Source organism: Sebastes umbrosus, chromosome 8 (assembly GCF_015220745.1).
Source record: "Sebastes umbrosus isolate fSebUmb1 chromosome 8, fSebUmb1.pri, whole genome shotgun sequence".
Classification (NCBI taxonomy): Eukaryota; Metazoa; Chordata; class Actinopteri; order Perciformes; family Sebastidae; genus Sebastes; species Sebastes umbrosus.
Window position 1 is genome coordinate 15071174 of NC_051276.1, and position 13800 is coordinate 15084973.

A 13800-nucleotide genomic window follows, 5' to 3' on the forward strand; every position below is an offset into this window, starting at 1 on the left:
CGAATTTACTGAATAGTTGACTCAGTGGTCGACATCAGTCAATGACCTTCTTGAGGTCCCCACCAAAAAATATGAAAAAAATATATATTTTCCTCTTCAGTCACTTTACTAATTAATCTAGATGATGACAATAAATGTAGAGTATCAAAGCAGATGCGCCTAAATGCATGAAAAACAATATTAATGTGGGTATATACTGAGTAACAGTAGGTCTGCCTTTCACCGCATGCCAAACTATAAGACGCCAGTTTGTAACACGACTGCTATAAATGTACCTTTTTACTTTACATCCTATAATAATGCCTCTGCCTGCGGAAATACGTAACCACTTGCGATACCAGTTTAGACCATATACTCAGTGCCAGCAGGGGGCGCCTCCCGATCGAAACTGCTCATCTGAACAAGCACCTCGTCAAGATCACAGAAGTAAAAACAAAAACCGGAAGTTAAGCGACTAATCCTTCAGAATCAAATAGCCTACTAGCTGTGTTGGGGCTGCTGTGTCGTATATTTACACAATATTAATTTGTTTCATTTGATTAACGTCATAATAAGGTATTTAATTAGAGATTGTAGTTCTGTTTGGTGACATCTTGGACGTGATATATTTATATGGAAGTTTTTATTGGGCTTTATTTGTTGTAACCCACAGAAGACATTCCACAAACGTGTACCATGATCTGCAAATATTTCACTATCCACAAACATGTATTATTGTATTTGTGTTGTGTAAAGTCACATCCACAAAAATACAGGGCGATTTGCAAATATGCATAACTTACTCTGTAAATGAGTAATTTAAGGTTTACATGTAAAGTGATAAACACGCATTTGTGCATCTATTTCTACATGTGGAATGCTATTTGCGCATTTGCAGATCGCTTCCTGTGCATTTGTGGGCCATGTGACATTTGTAACTTTCCTCCTGTTTGTTTACAGAATTTTGTCCGATTGGTACCGCAGCAGATCTGTAGATAATAGTTGTAATCCACAGAAGACAATTCACAAATACATTATAAATATATTACGTATAGATTTATAGTTTTATACTTATAATATTACAACTATTATCTCATTGTGTGTGCCTGCACGTGAGGTGGAGCGAGCTGAGTGAAGGCAGGCAGGCAGGCAGGTAGAGGAGCAGAGACTCCGGCCCTGGAGACCAAAGCTACGGTCTCCCCCGCGTCCTCCGACCGCGGCTAACACCGTTTTGCAAAACGGGCTTCACTAGATATAACTTTGCGGTTTTGGTGCTTCCGTGTAGTTTGTGTTGGAGTCTGAGTCTGAACAGCGTAGCCACACGCGAGCGCGCATGGGACACCGACCCGGGTGATTTATACGTGTAAGAAGTTACAAACAGTCCCTTTAATAAAATTTAGAAATAAACTGTTTAAAAAAAAAAAAAAGTTATTCAGACTTTTATTTTGAAAATCGTACCGGAAACGTAGTTGTGCTCTGGTTAACTTAGCCAGTATTTGGTGTCGTGCCTGAAAGGACTGTGAAGTCTCGCCGATGCTTCAGACTTGAGAGGAGTGACAACTTAACGATGGCGGGTGCTCTTGATCTGTTTGCGTCGCTCTCTTCCCGGTTGTGTGGACGTTGGTGGCGTCGCTAGGCAGCAGCAGCAGTTGGGCTGAGCTCTCAGCCGTTACAGTTCACCTCAACCGCCAACTCCTGACGGTTAGCCTGGATATTCAAGGACATTCTTTCTAACCGTTACCATCGCTACTCTGGCCTGTCGGTTGAGGAAACCCAGCGTGTTGTGGTTCTCCGGCGCAACGATGTGGCCAGATGTTGTAAACACGGGCAGAAATATCATGTAACACACACCCCCCGGAGCTGATGATGTTTCTCTACGTGTCATCTTTACATGTCGTACCCGCAGCAGTCCTTCTTCTTCTTCTTCCTCTGCTGAGGGGACACACCAACGGAGACGTAGAGGAAACCAGTTGCTGACTTTCGATGCGTTTCCAGACCTCATCGAGTCGTCGGCGGTTGTTTCCTGCTGAAAGGACACCGTGTTACTGGTGACAGCAGTGACCCTAAAAACACGGAGGAGGGCCGGTGAACTTTGATTTTGTGCTGAGTGCGGTGGTGAAGAAGCCAGAGGTGCATCACTGGTGTGCATCAGGTCCAGGTATGTGATGCAAGCCATCAATTTGTCATTAACCGTGCTGCCATGTTGCTAGGTAACTAACTGACTGCTGGGTTTACTCCAGTTCAAATTTGATCATCCCTTTTCCCAGAGATGCAACGTCACGTTTAGTACATCTTATTTTACAAGGTTTTTTTGAACACCATGTGCTGTCATAGCTCGTCATTACATTTGTTGTTTAGACTCGCTGTGTGTGTCCTGAAGAAAGTGCAGCATATTCTTCTGTTGCTGTCACACACACACACACACACACACACACACACACACACAGACACACACACACACACACACAGACATGCTTGTTAAAAAACTGGTGAAATGTTCCTCTCTCTCTCTCCTGACTTGTTAGCTGTTATAATACAAGATTCAAGGTTCAAACCCTTTATTGTCATTGTGTAGTACAACGAAATTAGATTGTGACAATCCCATAGGTGCTAATGAAAAGATAATACAATAAAAAAGAGATAGTGCAATACAAATATAAAAGATAATACAATAAAATATAAAAATACAATATGTATATTGATGAGATGACAGTTTTGCCAGATTATTGCACAAAGTGTCCGTCAGATAATTATATAATTATTGCACAGCATCATATAATTATTGCACAGAGTGATCAGCATATGTTATTGCACATATTCAGCATGTTATTGCACATAATACACTGCATCTTCTAACATTTTAAAATAGAAAATGACTGCAGTCCCTGGTGGATTTTTCAGGCACCATGTTCTTGCCCTTTTTGGTGCACTTTCCAATGATACCTAGGTGTGAGAATTTATTTATGACCCAGGTCCCTGCTGCAGATTACAGCATGTTTGAGTTTGACTAACCATGGGGGTTTGCCCTCAGTTAGAAGGTTCACTTGGAAATGAAGGAAGTTGCAGTCAGCTTGTTTTTGACTTAACTAAAAACCTGCATGCCACAAGCTTGTTTTTTTGTATCCCCTATAGGCCCATTTTCTATTTCAATATGACTTTATGAGTTTCAGCATCAAGAGTCACTCCGCTTGACTCAGCAGGGCCTGGGTGAGTCATTGTGGCAGTGCTGACTCTGAGGCTGTGGCGTCTGTTGTCCAGATGATAGCCCTGCTATGAGGGCAGGAACTCCACTGGTACCCCCTGCTTTATTTCCAACATGGCAGTGTCTTTGAATTAGGAGTGCAATCGGAGACTAGTTTTGAGATTTATCTGTGATACCAATCTGAGCCTCAATAAGAGCAAGATCTAGCTTGCACTTGGACTATGTTTATAGAGAAGACATTACAGGAGACACATACCTAGATAGGTTGTTGTGTCTGTTTCTGGGCCTGAAGAATAGTGAACAAATATGCACGCAGGGTGTAATCCCGCTTTGACATGTTAAAACTTGCGCCCTGCCTCATTGAAGCACTAACGGTTGTGAGGATTGTGTAACACACTTGGCATCAGCTGCTCTGTAATTTTTAAGATTAAATTGGTTTTGTCGTTTTTGAATAACATGAAAGCTGAATTTGGAGTAATGCAGTTCACTGCAAGCGCAGTCTGTAAAAAAATTGATCTTGTGCATTCTTTCCTGAGCTGAATTATAGGCAATCTGTGCTTTGTTTTAACACAGATTGTTCTCTTCTGACTCTGGTTTTTGACTTTTAGACAGACTCATTACTTATGTTTCCTCTTTTTTTTAAATCTGAAACTGCTGCTTTTGTTGCTGATTGTAACGATTACCACATACAAAAGCTGTCGGTCACTAGCAGGATATCTTTTCATGTCATTCATTTGTGTCACAAATAACTAAATCATAAACATTTTCACTAAAGTGTTGGTCTGATGATGAAGGACAGACTGCTTGAAGTGGAAGCCTTCGAGATCAGCATTACTGATGACCCAGAAGTCAAATCTTCCTCCCGTGACTGGGCACCGCCCTCTTTACCAGTCATTCCTGTTGTGACCTTTAAGATACGGTGAAAGTGTCTTTACTATAAAGATAGCAGCTTCTCAAAATCTTTGCTTAACCAGTTTTTTGCGCGGGGCCTTCCTTCCTTCCTTCCTTCCAACTAACATGAACACACTCAGATACACATAATGCGATACATGGGCAGGGCTGTGTTGACAATGCAAAATCTATGTAGTGAGTTTAAAGATTGAGAGAAATCTGTCTCTTTTTTGTCCTTCCTTTTGTCATAGAAGAAGAATAGTATTCCTACTTTCAAAATTGTAGCAAGGTAAAAGCAACGAAGTACTTGTAACAAAAGTAATTCTATTAAACGGTCCTTTTCAGAATATTCACAGTATTTATTATTGCAGTATGTTCAAGTAGTGACAGGTCTGATTCAGGCTCAGTCCCAATGTCCAGCCCAATTAACTGAGCTCTGAGTTTAATTAACGTCACCTGTGTGCTCAGTGAAAACGTGAGTGCACGAGGGTACAACGACTCAAAGTGTTTAATGAGGTAGGGGGACAGTTCTTTTGTCAAATCACACACGTGGCCAACAAAATGCAAGCCTTATATTTTGTATGTTGTTTAATAAAATTAGGTGTTTATTGCTCACTTTATGATTATAGTGACTTTTATGTTGAAGGTAGGGTTGGGAAAGTTTTTAGATTTTTTTTTGTTATATTAGTTGAAATTCTCATTACATCCGGACAGCATTCAATAAATCAAATACACTGACAAAAAAAGAAAAATATCTGATATCTGTGGCTTTTGTAGGACTTTAATAAACCCGTCCAATCATTTCATTCGGCCTGAATGAAATTGACTTTTTTTGCGCGTCACTGGAGTCTTCCACAAGCTGATAGCTTGACAATTGTGAGTACTAACAATAGCCATGTTTGCCGTTCACGTTCATTATGATATGTTTATGTTCTCGACAACATGTCTAATCACTCTAATCTTATTGGCAGTACTCTTTCATTTTAATTTTTAGCTCCTCTTAAAAGTATAACGCAGATTTCTTTTTTTTTTTACACTAAGATATTATAATGTTTTAAGGTTCTTTTTTATGTGAATTTGTGTTTTTAAACTAAGTGCACCTACACCAATATGTTTTCTATATTATTGCTATTTTGAGTAAATATAAGTTTAATTGAAACGAGGTCGATGTTGAATATAATTGGGATCTGTGATATCCCTCCCACAGAAAATCACTCACTGGAAGACTTTTTTTTTATTAAGCAAGTCATTTCAACAGATTTCAAATATTCATTCAGTATAAATATTGTATGAGTTATTTCCTGGAAAATTAGATTTGTAGCTTTGGGATTGCAAATTTATTCACAGCCATGTTCGTATTGAAGTTGGACACAGTCAAGAAGTTGTCTGAGTTTAGTGGATCTTTATTTCTAGGATAACCATATATGGACTTTTGCACGTCTGTCTCTTTTTAATCAGTGGTTTTATTATTCTGCTGCAGAGTAGTTGTTACGTTCCCCCTGTTTAGAGTAACAATAAATGTTATGTCTTAACTGAGGAGACATAATGTAGTGGAATGTTTTAATGCATCTAGTATACCAAAGAATCTTAAAGGGAGACAGTAGTTGACAAGCTGAAACCTGATAGCGTTTTAACTCTCAGGTGTCTCTCTTGAGTCTTACACTAAACAAACACAGTATCACAGAAGAAGAAAGAGTGCAGGTGATTATGAATCAGTCTGTCTGTACATTTGTGTTTTTTAGATGTGGCTGGTAATGTTTTTTTGTTTCACCAGTTGTATTTGTTTGTATAAAGCAGTTGTGACGCTGTTCGTAAGCCAAAAAGCAATGTTGAGACACTGCAATGACCTTATTGATAAATGAGGATAATAATTCCTAACTGCGCCCAGATACTATGCTAATGTTTGCTCATTTGTGTCACACACGTCACTTTCCCTAAGACTAAAATTACACACCACTCCACTGATGTTATACAGTTACAGGAGTGCCTGACAACCTCCCGATGGTCAGGAGGAAAACGCAGTGGGAATATGTAAATAATATGCTGTATGTCTGAGTGACTGTGTGGAGTGGAAAATTCCTGACAGACGAGCCCGTAGCTTGTGACCATGTGTTTGAGTATTCATAGCACTGTGTGGAATCTTTGTTAGAGTTTTTTTACTCTTACATGTGACAGGTCTTCTGTTCTCCCACTACAACCCTCAGGTTTAAGTCAACAATCACTGTGTGTCGCTATTAATACAGGTGACAAACGAGTATACAGCCATTTTAGTAGAGGAAACGAGACAAGGCGCACTTCCTGTCAGTTAAAGTTGGAATGACGTATGCAGCTGCTCACCACATCTTTTGGTTCCATGTCTGTACTATTTGAGCTGCTTATCAGATAAGATTGCTGTCACAGGAAGAGCAGAGAAACATCAGGTACAAACAGTAAAATGAGCTACATGAAGCTTTTTGAAGAGAGTGAACTACAGTAGGTGGTAAATGAACATCCGGATAGAATGGTTTGAACTGCTGTAACATATTGTATATGTTGCACTGTAAGATTTAATTAGAACTTCACCTGCCTGTTTATGTGGTAATTTGACATTTTCTTCATGTTGTGCCATCTCCATTGATTTTGTAAAATCCTGTTGAACTGTTTTGTAATATTGCTATGTGTAATTTGTTTCTCCATAACATTTAAGACGGTTTGGTTGTTTAAAGGTGCTCTATATGATATCCAGAGCATTAACAAAGCAGCAAACAACTATTTGTAATGTAAAGATATAGTGGAATAATGTCCACCTGAGCAGAGAATGAAGTCACTCTCCCTCTGTGTGTGTTGCAATCCGAGTTTCTCCTTGCTTTGTTGAGATCATCGTGCGTCTTTTAGTGCATGTTAGTGCATGTGAGCGTGCCCCACTGGCTAGCTCACAGCCGCCGCTCTGCACTGCGCTCATATGGTGGTTACAGCTGATAACGCCGTCCTGACCGATGGCACCGTTGCAGAAGCGTTGCACCCACCCTCTGGTTCGTCCTCTGGTAAACACTGTTGGCTCTGTCAGCAGTGTTGCCGTAGTATTCAGTGTTAGCGCTGTTAGCACCGTTAACTGCAAGCCGCCGGCTCAGCCGTCGCCATGTTGAGAGCCGTGCGGAGGCAAAAGAAATGCTCCCAATTTCACATTTAGCAGAGGAGTGGTAGTCTTGGTTCCTTACTTAGACCAGACTCTGGACTATTTTGGAAGTCTATTGCATGTTGATCTCCTGTGACTTGTTGTATCCTAAACACCATATACACACAATCCCTGTCACCCAAGACGAGATGACAGTGATAAGACGCAGTGGATTGTGACAGAGATTGAGCAGCTGTTAAACAGGAAAGAACTAATTTCTTTCTTTTTTTTTTTACAATAGATTACTCACTTTTTGACTTATTTTATTCTATTCTACAGTATCTATAAAATAGAGAAGTTTGTACCCCATAATCTCACTGGGGCTCATTTCTCGCAGTAGGTGAAATGTTCATCTGTTTGCATTAGCCAGTTTCCTGTGATTGCTTTGTTAGGATATGAGAAAAGTCTTTTTACTCTACAGCTTGGCATATCATGTAGGAATGCTCATGTTTGTTAAATGAGCTTGCAGAAAGATACTGAAGGTATTAAACTGGATTCACAACAAGCCTTCCATGTTATCTCGGACTGTATAGTTATTTTTCCCACAGCTGATAACTCCCGGGTACAAAATCTTCTGTCATGTTGACGTCATTTCTTTGACAGTCAATATTGACTGATTATTATGGACACTGACAGCACCGGAGGGGATTTTAAGTTATGAGTGCATTATGAGTGCAAGTTAGGAACTTTTAACACCACCAAATTAAGTGTTTAATCATGAACAAGGCAGCTTTATAAAATATCCTTTAGTCTTTATTTATTGTCTGCGGACATGACATGACCTTGAGCTAGAGCAGGAATTTTCTTAACTGTTAACATCATATGAGAGAGCTGTTTCAAGGACAAGCATTCATATTTTGTCCTGAAATACAAATCTGATTAGAACAATCAGGAATGGTGATGATGCATGTGACTGTTTCTAGGCTGGAAGTTTCTGTTCAAATGAACTGTACTCAGATGAAACGTGGTCATGATCAGCTCAACGTCTGCTTTGGAAATGGATAATGATGATGGATAGATGAGGAACATTACTTCCTGGACTGCAATGCACACACACAAAAGGGCTCATACTGCACAACAGCAGGTTCTAGACAGGTCTTTAGAGTGAATATTGAACCACTTTTGATGATGGGCAGATTGGATATTTAAAGTGATATAAAAGATTTCTCAGAGCTCCCCAAAGGAAGTTTAAACAATTTCACTATCCAGTAACATACTTGTACTTGTGGAAACCAAAGATTAGTATGGGTGCCTTTTCAAGCGTTAGGGCACCCTTTGGGGTTTGAAGCAATCTTGAAAAACATCTTTTACAATTGATGATGCCCTCTTAGGGGAGCATAGGGACGCATTGCCAGCTGGCTGTTATCTGAAGGTCTAATTTTTCTTTTAATTCATCTTGAGCGGACATCATGACAGTATTTCAGATGAGTCTCCATCATGCACCTGGGTGCCAGCCAAGCCACTGAATGGAACATTATGTTTTCTCTGCACCTCGAGCTCCACAGGCTCTGTCCTTCTCCCCCAACCCACCCTCCCACCTCAGCTCCCTTGAACAAAGCAGGTGATGCTAATGTTGGTGTAGAGCTGTTGACAGGGACAACAGGGGTACAACCTGTCCCCACCCATCCCTGATGAGCCAGCTGATGAATGGCACATCACTGCTAATGCTCCTACGGTGCTGTTGTCTGGGAAATGAGACAAAGACGAACGCTTTGTGCAGGCTGTGCCATGTCCCCGTCCCTTTGGACACCAGTTTTTTTCTGGCAGTGTGGGTGGACTGGAAGAGCTGAGGTCTTTTTATAGCAGTGGACCACCTTCCTGTGTCCTTACTTGAGTTTCATTTTATGGAAGAGGAATGAAGTCTGCTGTGTGCTTCCTGTCAGGGAAGCGGGGTTGTCCCGTAGTGGTATTCATCAGGCTTGTGCAGGAGGTGAAACCAGGGCACTCTGACACACACCCTCTCTACCAAGAAACTTCTTAAGCAGAAAGATGCAATAATATCTGCTTCTGTGAGTCAAGGTCCCAGTACATGATGTATTAGCTAATCTAATCTGCAAGGAGCATAGTCTGCCCTGAAATAGAAATGTCATTGCTGGTTGGTGAACTTTTTCCTGATGGCTTTTTCCACGTATCCACATTAATTGTGAGGCTGACCATAGAAGTCTATAAATCACATTTTTATTTGAGCTATTTTATAATTTAATTTATCTCTACAGTTTTTTTTTTTTTTACACTGTATTCATTTCTCTATGGAAATATATGGACCATATATGCCATTTTATATTTGTTTGTGTTTTGTCATACCTCACCCCCAACCCTTGCAGCGTTCTCTGACTCACATGGATCATGTAAAATGAAAGCGACAGTGCTGCTTCATGTCACTTTACCCACGCTCTCCTTTCTTTTCCATTGGCCGCAGACACCTGATTTCTCTGAGGCTAAAAATAGACTCCTTCAAACCCTAATACCCTCCCTCGTTGCCCCCTCACCTCTCTCCCTTTTTCCCTCTAGGCTTTTATTGGGAACTCTCATTGCATTATGCCCATTCTTTGCTTCCATGTGCCTGACAAAGCTCTCCATTCAGAGCGATGTGTCTCTGTGTGAGATGTCAGAATCCTTTATGGTATAAGACTGATAGAGAGTGTCTGGTTTTTATAGCTCTGATAAGAAAATCCCAAAGTGATAAAGCCTGGTTGTGCAGAGAGCTGAAACCTGACCTCAGAGCCCTTCGAAATGTTAGCCAAAGTCATAGGACCAGGAGCATCTTTGAAAATGGCCTTTTATGGTCAGTATGAGAGACAGCCTCTGTCTTTGGTCACCGGGTACAACACTTTTTTTTTCGTGCACATTATTCGTGCTGCACAAGTGGGTTTGAGGTATTTCACCAAAAGGGCAGCAGACGGCCTCAGCTTCTCATGAGCGTCTTTCTTATCATTGACAGTTAATTTACCTTGATGAATGGTGTCCTCTTAATGAGCACAGGCCCACTCACTGAACTGATGACTCTGTGATACAAATTTCTTTAAACCAGAAACCCAAGACTGATTAAAGATCACAGTATAAAAGCAATACCTGAGACGGACAGAGATTGTTGTTTGTTCAGATCAGAGTTGTGTTTCGTGCTTCCTTTTATGAATTTATTGTTCTGGGACTTTTGCAGTCAGTAATGAGAGGGTCAGTTTTATGTTATTGTACCTTTTCTGGATGAAAGCTGATTCACCAAAACATAATAAAACAAGTTAAGTTAGTTATTCTGTCTAATATAAATACAGATTAAACACCATTTCATCTCTCCTCTCTCTCCTTGTTTCTCTAATATACATTTTGTCTTATGCTTGCATATTTTTCTGTTTCTCTGTCCCCAATTCGCACCAAAGTTTTTACATCCACTTTCCTCTCAGCTAGTAGAGCATGAGAAATTAGGGCATGAAGACCCATTTCTTCCCAAGGATTCAATCAATTCAATATTGGTATTCTCCTGTGTTTCTCCATATTCCTCTTTCTCACTTACTGCTAGATTGTTGTAAAGGGAGTTATAAGTAGTCTACTGGGTTAATTTTAAATTATATGAAGAGAACTTTCATGCATTTTTAACCTTCCCAGTGATACAGGCAGTAGCAGGCTTGTCTTGATATTATTTTTAGCCTTAGTACAGTATTAGCAGTAAACGCAAAGTACATTTAAACCAGCATGTGGGCCCTGCATATCTGTGAGGCCCACATGGAGCCTGCAGTATTTCGGCCTGCGTCTTATCTAATGTGTATCACACCCACCCCTGTTTTTTTTTATTCTGCATTCTGTTATTTATAGAGTTTTCACGTATATATCACAGTAGCATATATTTAGGTTGATGATATTTTAGAATCAGTGAGTAATGCAGGCAGTAGCCAGAGGACAGCAACCAGAGTGCAGTGGGGAAGAACAGAGACTGACAAAAGTGAAAGTGGAGACGGGAGAAACAGGAGAAAGAAGTATCAGCCCCGGCAGCGTCTGGTCTCTACTTTCCTCGTCACTCTGACTTCATCTTGGCAACCAATAAGGAAAGAGCTCTGTGTCTCCATGGTAACCCCCTGTTCAAGCAATGATGGAGAGGATAAAGGGGCAGGAAAGGGAATACATTTTGGCCTTTTTGTAAAGCATAATCCATTTCATTTCTCTTCCTCGACACATTTATTCAAAAAAGTTGCAGTTATCAGAGTGCTAATGACATTTTTTTCATGTGGGAAACTAAAAATCGGCTCAATAGACAGGGCAAAATGGTTTCTGTTTACATTTAAATTCAGATGTTATATGCTTCAACTATATTTCTCCAATGGCCACAAAATTGCTACTATTTTCTAAAATGTAAAATAACACATGCTTTAAACAACAGACATTTGACAGAAGTTTGCCTGATCTTTCTCTTCGTGTAAGGCTTTCCAGATGTTGGAAAAGCATCATTAATTTTGTCTGTACAGGCGGATGTTATTCCTGCTAAGCTCCTCGCTTGACGCACCTCCACCAGTACCCACTTTGTTGGGGGGGGCACCGGTGGAGGTGTGGCAAGCCTAGAGCTTGAATGAATCAATGAAACCTTTATTGCCCCTATGGGGAATTTGCTTTGCACAAAGAGCATTAAAGACTAGAAAACATCAACAACCATATATGACAGCACATAATATAACATACAGCATGAGCATCATAAAAAAAATCATTACTTTTGAATCTTGAATGCCTACACTAAACTCCCTTTGAGTTGTAACAAACTGGTGGATTGTCCGATGATACACTTTGAATATGTGACGCGTGGGAAGCTGGTTGCATTGTGCCATAGACTGGTAATGTAGGTGTTGTCCCGCTGCAATAACAAGCCTCAGCCACATCACTGTAGTATTTCATATTGTCAAAGCCACTTTGCACTATTGTGAGAGATCGCTAGTGGCAATGATGCTAGAAATCCATTAGTTGTTATTCCTCCAGGCCTTTGTACTGTCAGTGGTGAGCAAGTACTCAGCAACAGGCTCCACATTAGCAAGAAGGCCTTGATTTTATTCAGCATCTTGTTGCTAGTAAACACTCATAGATGTGCTGATGGAGATGTTGGAGAGAGACTGTCTGAATCCACAAAAGCATTTCCTGCCCTGTGGTCTGTAAAGCTACATGAATTAGTCAATGGGATGGACAAAATGTTGGGGTAGCGATGCTTTCTTTTTCTGTATCTGTCCGAGTTACATAAGACTGCTCTCTGCGCACTTGATTTAGACTGCATGAGCGCTCAGAGAGAGTGACAGCAAGGGGAGATCCTCATTTAACCTTGGAACTAACTGATTAATCCAAGTGTAATTTGCATATAAGGTCATCTAATTTTGGATTCCAGAGTGAAGTGTGGCATTGATTTAGAGATAGAGTTGGTATGTAACATGCTTGTTTTGGATAACGGTGGGCTGATGAGCCCCACTGAGGCATAAGAAAACAATGGCTCCACTTATTAAAGCAGCTTAAAGTTCTCAGCAGTCACTGGGCACCAGGTTTATTTATGAAGACTTTTAATTACATGCTGTGGGGTGTCTAATCTAAACTTTACTTATTTTCCAAAGCTTCAAATGTAGTGAGGTTCACTGATCTGGCTTGGAGTGAGTTCATGTTTTCCATGAGATTTTGTACAGATATTTTCATGAAACTCAATATACAACTATATCTTTGAGGTTATTTAGAAAGAACAAAAATAGCTGCAGCTATATTTCAGGTGTCAGCTTATTTTATCTCTTTGTGACATTTTCAAGCAGTAAATGATTAGTCATGACAGGCTTTAGATTAATCTTTTGCCATACATGTTAAGAATGGCTTGCTTAATCCCTGTGCTGACTAAAACTCAGTTAATGGATGATTAACAATTTGTTTAGCTGTTTTTTGTTTTTTTCTCTTGCTCTTCTTTGCAAAGTTGTGCTTTCCTCTTGACACCACATTCTTCGCCGTGTCTGTGCTCGGTGGTGGTTCTTGTTTGTTCTCTCTCCGTGTAAACGAAGATCATTTTTAGAAGCAGTTCTTACTTGCAGGGATACTGTAGGAGGAAGAGGACGAGGAGGAACATAATGGAGGAGATGCTCACAGGGTGTTTGGGTATTTTTAGCTTTCCCCTTGTACATCGATGACGAGTAAAGAATAAGGGCAAGTTGTGCATCCCACCTCCTTAGCCTGTGGAGGAGCACAGGCCTGAGGGACAGGAGTGATGGCCTCATTCTAGGGTGCATCATGGGAGCTTACTGTATTTACAGTATGTGGCACACGATGACGCACCACTATTTATTGTGACTTTGTTGTCCCCTGTATTTACATGATGGTACTGCTCTGCTGGTTACTGGTCTACTTCTAGTGACACTGGTTACTCAGGTTGTTGCAGTGGGTTTTTTTTTGTGGTGCCCTCATCTCTGATACTGAAAGATCTGGTCATAGGAGATCACATTATGTTGCATCTGCATTTGTCTGTTTTGTTCGCACAGCCTCAGTTCAAATTGAGTCTGTTATGCAGTCTAAACGACGGATCACTCAAAAGGTTTTCCCCACTTTTGCTCTTCCTTTCTTTGAGTTGTGCATT

General features: G+C 40.5%; 1 protein-coding gene across 6 annotated transcripts in view; it reads left to right on the top strand.

Annotated features, from left to right (window-relative positions):
• The first annotated feature begins 1438 nt into the window (after positions 1-1438).
• LOC119492854 (membrane-associated phosphatidylinositol transfer protein 2-like) overlaps positions 1439-13800 on the top strand; it is a 48303-nt gene continuing 35941 nt past the window's right edge. For all 6 annotated transcript variants that reach the window (XM_037777687.1, XM_037777691.1, XM_037777690.1 and 3 more), the window contains exon 1: positions 1439-2137. The gene's annotated coding sequence lies outside the window, so the exon portion shown is untranslated. The remainder of the gene's footprint in view (positions 2138-13800) is intronic.